We start from the raw sequence: 12,393 nt of genomic DNA on the forward strand, positions 1-12,393 counted from the left end.
TAGTAAGTTATTTTTGCTTCTTAAGCTTCTGCATAAAGTGGATGCTGGTAACAGCAAACACCAGGATGATCAAGCTGACAGAGACCACGACCGTCTTCACCGCACAGATGGTGAAGATGGAGAGACTCTCAGACTCTGCAACACAGAAAAACAGACGACGTCATCACAAAATGAAAACCGCAGATCTAAACTTAGCACAGCACGAGCAGAAGAAATGAATCACTGATTTCTCAATTTAAATTTAAGTAGCAGTTTGTTCACTGTGTAACTGACTGAACTCTCTATTTCAAAAACACAGGCAATGTATAATAAAGTTCTGAAGGCTGGCCACGTGCAGTAGCAGGTTTTAAGGTAATTTATTTAATTTTATTCTTGAGAATTTTTATTATGTCAGCTGTTGTAAAATAGCATCAGCAAAACAAACAACTAAAGGGTTAGACTTTCAATTAAACACTTATTTTTGTCATCCAATGTCCCACAAGTTAAAAGATAATTATTTAGTTTGTCTCTCAAGGTTGTGAACAAAATTTACTGGCACACACACCAAAGTTTTATTCATAAAAAATTAATAGTATTCTATATGTGTAATTTCAACCTATAAACTGTCACTAAACCTTTTGTTTTTCAGTCTTATAGGTAGGCATAAAAGAATCACCTCCTTGGATTTCTCTCGTCCTGCTGATACCAGGTCTGGGTGTCACATTTAAAGTGCTGCTGATGTGGGAATCTCCTGTGCTGCAGGTCACAGTGAGGTTACAGGAGTCTGAGCTGCTGGACACAAAAGTTTGCAATATAATCTCTAAAATTTTCATCAAGATGTCGGTCAATAGTTTCATTTGTTTGGCTAGGAAGGTTCAATTTTGAAGCTTTTGCTTGTTGCATTTTGTCTGAGAACCAGGATTCTTTTATATATATTAGGAAGCTAACTTATTAAAGTGGAATGTGCTGTAGTTTAAGTCCTGGTGTTCCTTCCTCTTGTGTCTAGTTACCTATATTATGTTCTTGTTCCTCTAGTGTAGGTGTTGTACGTACTAAATGTGCAAAGTCAGTATTTCTCTTTCCTTGCTACATCCTGTTTTGATTTGGCAGTCCTTTGTATTGTATTCAGTTTTACTCCCCTTGTCTTGTTCGTTGTGCTCCCTGGTGTGTCCTATCGCCCCGATTACCTCGTGTGTATATTGACTGTGTCCTCCTGTTCTTTGTCACGTCATCTCACCTGGTGTGTTTCCCGGTCACGAGCTTTCCCCATGTATTCCTAGATGTTGACTTATTAGCTCCAGTTACATTTTCCTACTTAGTTTTCATGTAGTTGATCAAGCAGTGAAGCTGTCTATTTCTGAGTTTGTGGTTTCCCTCCTGAGTTCTGTGTTTGGGTCCTTATCCTGCCCGCCACATTGCAGAATTGGGACACTTAACATGTCAGGGCTCTTGAATACTGTAGTTGTTTGTGTGACCAAAAATGTTGTTTCATAATGGTGTAGTTGAAGAAATCCTTCGCCGACAGTCTTAATGTATAACATAAAGTTTATTTACAAAAAAGACAATGTCAAAACCGATGCTTTGTAGAGCCATCGGGGGACAGGAGGCCCAATCTTCCTAGCTCCTCCAAACAAAGAAGAGACAAAGTTTATATACCATAATGTTGGCAAACCCCCACATCCTGCCTTTCCATATATGGTTATGAAAACAGCTCCAGCCTCCTAACCTATAGCTGGACATCTGGACATTCTATGCATTCTTTCTGTGGGGGAAGTTTAAATCACATCTCCTTTGCCTGAGCCCTTAAGGAAAGAGACAATACATACATTCCAGTAAAGACTTTAAGAAAGAGAACACATATGTATACATAGAATTTTAACATTGCAATACAGACACCATATATAGTATTTTCTGAAAAACCAGGTATATCTTGTTTCCTGCATGTATGTGAGGTCATTCTCTCTTAGAGAGAGAAAGCAACAAGAGGTTACACTCTCTCATACCATTTACTGATCAAAGCAGCCCTGAACTCAAGGCCATAATCCTAAAGGAGAAAACCTATACATAAACGCAGTTTAACACAAAGATCAGATACCACAATACTTACAAAGGTCAGTGGACGGGACATGCTCGCTGGGCATATCTTGGCTTTGTGCATGCATGCATGTTCAGACATACCTGTGCATCTGTGAGCTGTGGGTTTTAATCTGACTGGTTTATGCACTGTTCCTGTGGTGACAGTGTTTTGAATGTTAAATGAAGCTACAGTAACCCATAGCAAACTTGTCCACCTCAGAGCTGACAAAAGTTTTAGAAATGAACAGAACAAGTGTCAGACTTCAAGCTGAAATAACTTTTTCATCTATAATGTAGAAATAATTTGTACTTAGACAGATGTGTTCACTGTCACATATTTTAAAGACATGATACTGTTAGAGTCCTGCATTGGTTTGTTCCTTTTGTCTGTGGGCTCTGAGTTCCAGATTGGGTCGGGCAGGTCCTGTCCTCCACCCTTGGGTTGAGACTTTGATTTCCTGCCTTTCAGCCACTGCACCCACATCCCATCTGCCTCAGCAGTATATTATATGGACCAGCTCGAGGTGCCATTCCTTCCCAGACTGTTGACCTTCTCTTTATGGTAATAAGTCTCCTAAATAGCTTTTGTAAATGGACTAATTCTTATATAGCACTTTTCGACTCTGACACATTCATACTCCAGTGCTTGCCTCGGAGTGCAACTTGGGTTCAGTATCTTGCCCAAGGACACTTTGGCATGCAGCCTGGAGCAGCCAGGAATCAAACCGGCAACCTTTAGTAGTAGGTAACCTGCTCTACCTCCTGAGCCACAACCACCCCATTTTTTGTACATTCTACTGTTTCCTCAGTGCTTAAGTTTTCATTCTTCTGGCTCTCCCTGGATCAATTACCTCTCATCCTCATCTGCCTCTCCACCAGCCAACGTCTCCCAGTGGCTTCAAGCAACTGGCACAACCCGCCTCCATCTCTTCAAGTAAGCCAAATGTAGTAATTAAGTCATGTTATTTCCTCCAATAACACACTAAGGCTGAAATTTTTAATTTCAAAGTATTTCAAACTATCCTCACCTCTGGCATTCACAAATGCATGTTTTGTTTTTTAATTTAATTTTCACTTTTTTCATCTTTCTTTTCAGCTTTATAATCAAGGCAGGGAAGCTTCAGAATAGCTTCTATCCAATCAAAAATAAGGAATTTTTTTTTTGTGATTATCCAGCACTAAAATAGCACAAAATATAATTATTGTTTCTAAGTTCTTGGCAATTCAATCAGCCTCCAAAGTCACCTACTGCCATCTGCTGGTGATATGGAAGAAACATATTTCAGAGCTTAAAACCTGCTCAGCCTCCCAAACATTTTTATTCCAAGATGAAATCCTCACAATATTTTTTTTCCATCAGCAAAAAGTATTTTATTCAAAAATTAAGCACAGCATGTGGTGAACCTAATTAATATCTTATCAAGATTAATTAACATTTGTGCCTTACATGCCCTGTGGAGTTTATATAAGTTACTGTGGTTATTGTTTACATTCAGTTACTGACCAAAATGATTTGTGAATATCCTTGAAGTTCTATAAAAGTGTGCATTCTCTTTTGCAAACCTTATTTTCAATAATTTTTAATAATGCATTGTTTACATCCATGTTACTGGTTTGAGTATATTGCTACATTTTTATGCATGCTTTTGTTTTGTATAACACAAAGAAAACAGGGAACCATTCATAATAAATTGAACAAAGTACTTAATAAAAATACTCCACAGGGACTTTTATGTTTGACTTTTAATGTGATTCTGGGTCCTGTTCCAGAAAGCAGGTTTCAGCCTAAAAACTCTGGGTTTGTTAACCCTAAAATAGCAGAAACTGTTCCAGGATGAGAGCTAACTGCAACTATGAGTCAGTTACTGGGGTGGTAACAGACTCTCTGAACCTAACCTGCTCGCTGTCAGGTTTTTTATCCAACAAACTCTGAGTGTCGCTCTGACTCCTCCCCTCCTGCTGCACCTGAACCACCTGTCTGACGCTCCGATTCATTTCCTCATTCATAAAGCCGCTGTCAAAGCGTCAGAGGAGCGAATTCATCTGCAGACATTTCTGTTTTTACAAGCGCTGAAATCCCAGTTAGATAATGTTAGTTAATGTTTTTTGTATGTAATATGAGCACTTTTTGTCGGTCAATCGCCAACAGGCTGTAAGGACAGAGACGGCGATGATGTCATGAATTTACGAGTACAGCTGCAGCTGTCAGACTGTCAGTCAGTTCCTCTAAAACATTTACTGTAGTTACTGTAGCATCACTGTTACATCACATTGATCTGGATGAAGCTTTAGACGCAGAACACACTGATCAATGATCAGTGATCGATCAGTTGTTGTGTTGTAAAAGGTCACTGATTGAAAAATGTCTGGATCTCGGAGATGATGTGAATGTTTGAGTGAAAATGAGGCTAAGATGATTTTAAGACTTTAAATACATTCAGTCCAGTTTTCAAGTGACTTAAATGATGTCAACATTTTGAAAGTTATGATGTCTGAAACTGATTATGAATTTTGATATATTTTCACTGATAATAACCTAAATTGGTGATCATAGGCTCTATAACGGATCCGCAAACCACGTTCGAGTCCACCTGCCCAGCAGGATCCAAACAGATCAGGATCACGGGTTCAGACCGGATAAGGCCACTCATTACAGACGTAGAAAGCTGCCCTGCCTGTTTCAGCTAAACTCCAATCTCATTGTACATTCTGTATAATTAGAATAAAGGCATTCTATGACTGACCTCTGACCTTTAACAGTAACTCAATGAAACATCTCTGTCAGAGAATCATCATCTATCAGTGAAGCTGATCTTAGATCAGATTAGAAATGCTTAAACCAGAAACATTAAAGCAATTTTTCTCTAAATCTCATTACTCATTTTTATCCAGTAATGGCAGAAATAATTAGCAAATAAATTAAATAATCCATTAGCAAAATGAAAAAAAATGAGGTTGTTATTCTATCAATAGATTAAATTTTTACTGAATAATTATTCAAACAATTAAATGATCATAAACTGAACTGTCATAAACTGCAGCATAATAAGAAACTTACATGAGGTCAGCTCCCCCTGGGGTCTGCTGCTGTCTCAGTGACTGACACACAGGTCTGTCAGTAAACTGACAGACCTGTCAGTTGAAAATTCATGTTGGATAAATGATGACAGCAAACATTAGAAAATACATTTTATAACAAACTTTGATTCTGTCTGTGATGATGGCAGAGTGGGCCAAGCTGATTAAAATGACCCTTCTGCTTCCTGGAACAGGCCCAGTTTAAATATAGATCTATATTTAAACTGGCTGACAGAGAAATATTTGTTTAGTTTTTAAGTTTCTCTATGACGTGGACACTGATGACAGCAGACACCATGATGATCAGACCAACTGAGAAAACGACTGTCTTTATCCTACAGATGGAGAAACCATCAGAGGGACACTTGGAACCTGCAACACAAAGCAAAGAACAGACTTGACTTTACAGCACATTGGGAATGGATGTACTAAACAAGTAATACTGCTTACTGTATATAGATACCATTTAATCCAAGAAGTAGTAATCTCAGTAGTAAGTGGTTTCCCTTTCACTGATCATTTTAAAAATCAGTGTTTTAGTGGTTCTTGAAGTGAAACCTGCATGCTTTCTAGTTTCTCACACATGCAGCTCAATATACGATATATTCTTATTCAGAACTTGTATACTTTCACATATAGATGTTTTAGGCTAATAGTGCATTTCCAAGCTGGTTAATTTTATCAGGAAACTGTTTATCTGTCAGACCTACCAGCATCCTGAGGGCAGAAATGTCTGATCTCTGTCATATCATTGGTCCAGCTGACCAGGTTGCTATGGTTTGCATATGATAGATCATCTGACAGGTAAACATGAAGAGAAACACTAGACCCACTCCGCGGTCTCTCGTTGCTCTCCTCCCTCCTGATAGCAGGTTTTGGTGTCACATGTAAAAGTGCTGTTGATGTCAAAGTACTTTGTGCTGCAGGTCACACTGAGTTGCAGGAGTCTGAGCTGTTGGACACAGAGTCCACTGTCAGGTTAATTGGAGACAATGGATCTGGGGGTAGAAATGAGGCATGCAAAATTTTAGTGACACAGCAGAAGTCCAACAGTGTTTCAGTTGTTAACATACCTACCATTATATAACCATGAATTCCACTCGTCCCACTCTTCCCATTCGTCCGTGAAATTCAGATATTCATCAAAATAATTTATATCTCCAAACACAGGATAGGACCCTTTAAAACAAAGCAAAAATCACACACATTTGGTAAAAATTGCACACTCATGTACTTTAAAAATACACACTGTCAGTTCTGTCCCTGATCCGGTATTAAATGATCAACTTAAGCATATATCTGTGCTATACAAGATATTAATGATAATATTTAATTAGTTTTATTTCCTACCTTGTACATCAAAGCAGAACAGCAGTACCAGTATCACAAAGAAAGACATTGTTGAATCTCTTGCTTCTATGACTCCAAAATGCAGAACTGTGAAATAATAACAGGAACGGTCACTTTTTCTTCTCTTTTTCCCATCTGCATAGACCAGCAGCAGTCTTATTGGGCAACAGTTAGCACAAGACACTCACACCCAGTTTCTAAACCCTGTTTTTCTGTTTGGTTCTGTGCATGAAATAACATTAATCTATGTAAAAGAATGCAAATGAATTTAACATTAATGCATGAACATTATATTAATTAAAGCTACAACTAAGGCATTTGAGACCTTGATTTCATTTTCAACAAGCAATCATAAGAATTATATCACCAAAGTTAAAAAAACAACTCCCAAATCTTTTTTTTTTTTGTCCTTGAAAGAACATCAGTAAAAATAAAAATAAAATACAGTAATCTGGGCTCCAAACAACATTTTTCAGTGGAATGGTTGAAGGGGTAGACTCCTGTTCACAGGTTTAAGCCTTTGCAAGTTTTCTTTGATATCTGCCACAGTTTAAAACAGATTAAAAACAGAACAGGTCTGAAGATTTTATCTGAAGAGCCAAAAATATGATGCATTTGGCATTCGGAATGCAAATTAACTGTTATTACTATTCAGCTTTCTACCTTCCATCTGAACTACAGAAATGACAAAGATATGAACGTGATTATATTCAGATAAAACTGAAGATTTTTTACTCAGACCATCAAACCTTAGAAACATGGTGTCTAACCAGATACATAATCTGGATGGTATTAGTTTGGCCTCCAGTAACACTGTGAGCAATCTTGGAATTGAATTGAATTTAAAACCCTTCTTACTAACAAGGCCTTGAAAAATCAGGACCCATCTTAACTTAAATACCTCATAGGACCATATCACCCCAGAGCCCTTCGCTCTCAGACTGCTGGCTCTTACTTGTGGTTCCTAGGATACTTAAGAGTAGAATGGGAGGCAGAGCCTTCAGCTTTCAGATCCCTCTTCTGTGGAACCAGCTTCCAGTTTCAATTCAGGAGAAAGACTCTATTTACAAATAAATAGAATAATTGAGAAATAGAATATATATATATATATATATATATATATATACTATATATATATATATATATATATATATATATATATATATATATATATATATATCTATATATATATATATATATATATATATATATATATATAGATAACTAACTACAGAGAAAAGTGATCTGGTACTGAGCAGTTCATACTAATATTGCACATTCATATTGTCATGTATACACAGTCAGTGGTTTATTTCACAGAATATTATCAGTGGCCTTAAAGAAGCAGAGTTCTGTTGCATGAGAGTTGTTGTCAGTTTGTTAGTCTGACAGCTTCAGGTAGAAGCTGTTTCACAGTCTGGTTGGCCTCGCTCTGATGCTGCGTAATCTACGACCTGAGGGGAGTTTGGACAACACTCGTGGACAGGGTGGGAGGGGTCCCTGATTATGCTGGAGGCCCTGCTCCTGCACCTGCTGACGTAGATGTCCTCTACAGTTGTGAAGGTGCTGCTGGTGATCTTCTGGGCAGACTTGACCACCCTCTGCAGAGCCTTCCTGTCAGAAGCAGAGCAGTTCCCACACCACACAGTGATGCATGTTGTTATGATGCTCTCACCCACACACCTGTAGAAGGAAGTGAGGATTTTTGGTCCCCAGGCCAGTCTTCTTCAACTTCCCTCAGGAAGTAGAGTCTTTGGTGGGCTTTCTTGATAAGACAGCCAGAGTTAGTGTTCCAGGTGAGGGCGTTAGTGATGTGAGTCCCCAGGTATTTAAAGCTGGAGACAACCTCGACTGCTGCTCCTCCGATGCACAGTGGGGTGGGACGGCAGGTGATGTTCCTCCTGAAATCCACCATCAGCTCCGTGGTCTTGGCCACGTTGATGCAAAGGTTGCTGTGCTTGCACCAGGTCTCCAAGTGTTCCACCTCCAATCTGTACTCTGCCTCATTATTTGAGATGAGTCAGACCACTGCTGTGTCATCTGCAAACTTAATAATGTGGGTGCTCGGCAATGTGTGTGAGCAGTCATAAGTAAGCAGCGTGTACAGCAGAGGGCTGAGGACACATCCCTGAGGGCAGCCAAAAACAAACTGGGAACATAACAGAGAAACTCAATGTAAACAGAACCTAAACGAACTAAACATAAAACGCTGGGCACACAGCCAGCACATGACACAAGGTACATTATATTATAAGGTAAAGACCCTACAATAATTATGACCTCATTCCCACACAAATGTGTTACTGCCCAAACAATAAAAAGTGACAAAATATGTTTGTTCTCAGTTCAAAACATTATTACATAGCCCACCTCTAAAGTCCCTCACTGCCCTCTACCTGTGAGCTGTTTTGTGCATCTAATCTGAACATGCTGCTGATGTGAGAATCCACTGTGCTGCAGGTCACAGTGAGGTTACTGGATTCTGAGTTCGTGGACACAGAATCTGTCAGGTTAACTGGAGAAGCTGGATCTGAGGCGCAACAGACATAAAGAGATCTAAAACGGGTATATACCTTATTAACTTTTCAGATGGATACTGAAAAAAGAAACCTACCTTTTACAGTGACCTTTATATAAATACCCTTTGCTTTTGTCTGTCTGTTGGCAATATAACCAAAAAGGTCAAGGTTACCAACATGAAATTTTACTGTTTTGAAATGTTGTTTGTGCTGCAGGCACATCAGCTTCTAAAGCTCCATATTAAAAACTTTGCTTGAGTTTGTTTCCTTTTTTCTCAAAAGCAGGAAACCTTATAGATCATGAAGCTGAGTTACTGCAGAGCGGGAGGAAGTGGCTGTTTCTAGCTCAGCTAATTTGACAAAACTTTTTCAGGTTGTCAACGATGCACCTCTGATTAATACATTAATCAGCCAATGGCTCTTAGCCTTTCATAACTAATCTGTATTAAAGTAACACATACAGTACCTTTAGTTTGTGTACATTAACACTATTATAAAAGAAAATGTTTGCACTTTCCATCTTTGTCGGTTCTGCGTCTGTTGTTCAGTTTGGTGGATGTTATCATTGCTGTATGTTCTTATTTTTCGACAGATTTTTTTCGGAGCTTTCTATAAAATGCAACAGCGTGGAAAGGTTTAAACCATATTTATACCAATGGCAGAGAAACGGGGTCAGCCCCTTCTCACAGCTGTGCTTTTCCTCTACACAGACTGTCCGTGCAAAAGTGAACATTTGACCAGAGTTTTGTTCTGATGCTCCGTTTCTCTGCTTTGATCTGTTTATAAGAACTGAAACCTTTTGTCACAGAGAAGTGCTGAAATTAAGTGCATGAAAACATCATAAGAGTGCTAGGCCGTTTCTCATTGGTCTGTGTTTAAACACCTCTTACATTATCAGAGTACTTTGAATGTTAAAGGTTACTGGGGTAAATTTGGATGTCATAATGTCTCTCTGAGCTGACACAGTTTCACAGCAGCACACCCTGGTAGCAGAAATACTCAAACTCGTGAATATTTGTCAGCAGCTGCCTGACTGATACAGCCTGCAGGAACAAGCTTTGTGTTTTCTCTCATTTCTGATGTAAAACTAGTTTGTATGTGAGACAGATGTGTTTACTGGCACAATAAATAAGAAGCTTCACCAACATTCAAAATATTAAAGACAACAGTTATCAAGGCAGGAATGAGTAATATTACAGGCTGCATGAAGAGACTTTATCAACAAATGTGAACAGGCTGCAGTCTCCTCCTCTCCCATCATGCTCAGCACAGCCCCCCCCCCCCCCAGGGCTGTATGCTGAGCCCTCTTCTGTTCACCCTCCTCACATATGACTGCTCAGCAAAACATACAGGCTGTCATTTTGTGAAGTTTGCAGATGACACAGCAGTGACTGTAGCAACGATCACTAACAACTCTATCAGTACACATCCTAAACTGATAAGTCTACATTTATACTTAGCATTCATTATTATTTAATAGTACATATTGCATATATGTTTAAAGCCACACTAGCAGAACAAATCAGAGCTGGGCCAGGGGCGGGGCAAATGACCGGGCCCTTTTTATCCAAATAATAAAGCTCATCATAACATCATTTTACAACATACACATGCCCACAACAGCAGGCATGTGTATGCTATGAAGTGTCACTCATGTTAGCTTAGTCTGTAAAAATGCTCCACTTAGTTTACAATCTGTTGCCAAGTGACTGATGATGACGCTGGTGGATGGTTGGTGACGAGTTTCACCCACTGCAAACTAAAATCTTTGCAGTTCCAAAGTTCAGCAGTAAAATGTTTTATGCCAACAGCATTAAAACCCTGTAAAACCCCACATTCATTACAAAAGTGAACACATGAATCTACTTCTGCTTCATTACCCCTGTTTACACTCATTTTAATCTGTGAATTAAGGCTTATAGTAAGTAAAACCTTTGCCAACAAGACATTTTCAGTATATATGTGCATGTAAAGATAAGCAAGATGCATTTTAAGTCTGTGAGTTTCTTTGCCTAAATGCTACTTCTAGCTCACACTACTCGCAGTGAGAACCACTTTCTTTCTATAAGCTGTTTCCAACCTCTTGCATTTTGTTAGATTGATTGATTTTTATTTTTTAATTTATTTTAGATTTCTCTGGATGTTAGATGAAGCTAACCCATGGCAAACTTGATGTCACAGTCCACCTCAGAGCTGACAGCACTTTTAGAAATGAACAAAGGGAGTCTCAGACATTAGAAATAATGCAGACTAGATAACTAACAAACTAAAAGTGGTGGCACAAAATTCAGACTTATTTCAGCCTGAGAAAACTTGTGTAGTGTAGAAATAATTTGCATTTAGCCATGTTCACTGTCACAGATACATATTTCAAAGACATGATGCTGTTAGAGTCCTGCATTGGTTTGTTCCTTTTCTCTGTCAGCTCTGAGTCCCAGATTGGGTTGGGAGGGTCCCGTCTCCACCCTCGGGTTGAGCAGTATAAATGGACCAGCTCGAGCTGCCATTCCTTCCCCAGATTATCAATCTTCTCTGTGTGGTAATAAGGTTCCTAAATATCTTTTTGCATTCTACTGTTTCCCCAGTGCTTCAATTTGTGTTCTTCTGTCTCCTGTAGTTTCCTGTGTGGCTGAAGGGCAACCTTGCAATGCAAGTTGAGCTGGTCCCTCCTGCTGGAAAATAATCCCTGCATCACTTTCCTGTCATCCTCATCTGCCTGTCCACCTGCCAACATCTCCCAGTGTCTTCAAGCAACAAACCAGTTGCTGTACCTGATGTAACCCACTCTATCTCTTCAAGTAAGCCAAACAATGTAATAAAGTCATATTATGTCCTCCAATAACTCTCTAAAGTCGATATTTTGATTTTCAGAGAATTTCAACGGGGGGCTCTATAAAGAGCAAACTACCCTCACCACCGGCATTCACAGATGCATGTTTGGGTTTTTAATTTGTTTGTTTTTTCCTTTTTCTTTTCAGCTTTCCAATCAAGACAAGAGAAGCTTCAGAGTAGCTTTTATCAAATCAAAAATAAGGAAATGTCTTTTTGCAAATATCCAAAAATAAATAAAATAACACAAAAACATAATTATTGTTTCTAAGTTCTTCTTGACAATTCAACCAGCCTCCAAAGTCACCTACTGCCATCTGCTGGTGATATTGAAGAAACACATTTCAGAGCTTAAAACCTGCTCAGCCTCGAAACAGTTTTACCTCGAGAGGAAATCCTTAAAAACATTCCTTCTATGAGCAAAAAGTATTTTATTCAGTATTTCAAATACAGCATGTGGTGAACATTTGTGCCTTACATGCGCTGTTGAGTTCATATAAAGTTATTGTGGTTATTGTTTACATTCAGTTACTGACCAAAGTTTTTTGTGAATATCCTTAAA

The 12,393-nt window shown here is 38.8% G+C and overlaps 1 long non-coding RNA gene across 1 annotated transcript; it reads right to left on the reverse strand.

Moving 5' to 3' along the window:
- Positions 1-5,994: 5,994 nt before the first annotated feature.
- On the reverse strand, positions 5,995-6,566 carry LOC115795339 (uncharacterized). The gene is made up of 3 exons (XR_004021254.1): positions 6,484-6,566; positions 6,211-6,312; positions 5,995-6,131 (listed from the first exon to the last, which is right to left on the reverse strand). It is a non-coding gene; the product is annotated as an uncharacterized LOC115795339 (long non-coding RNA).
- Between the last annotated feature and the right edge of the window lie 5,827 nt (positions 6,567-12,393).

Source organism: Archocentrus centrarchus, chromosome 17 (assembly GCF_007364275.1).
Source record: "Archocentrus centrarchus isolate MPI-CPG fArcCen1 chromosome 17, fArcCen1, whole genome shotgun sequence".
NCBI lineage: Eukaryota > Metazoa > Chordata > Actinopteri > Cichliformes > Cichlidae > Archocentrus > Archocentrus centrarchus.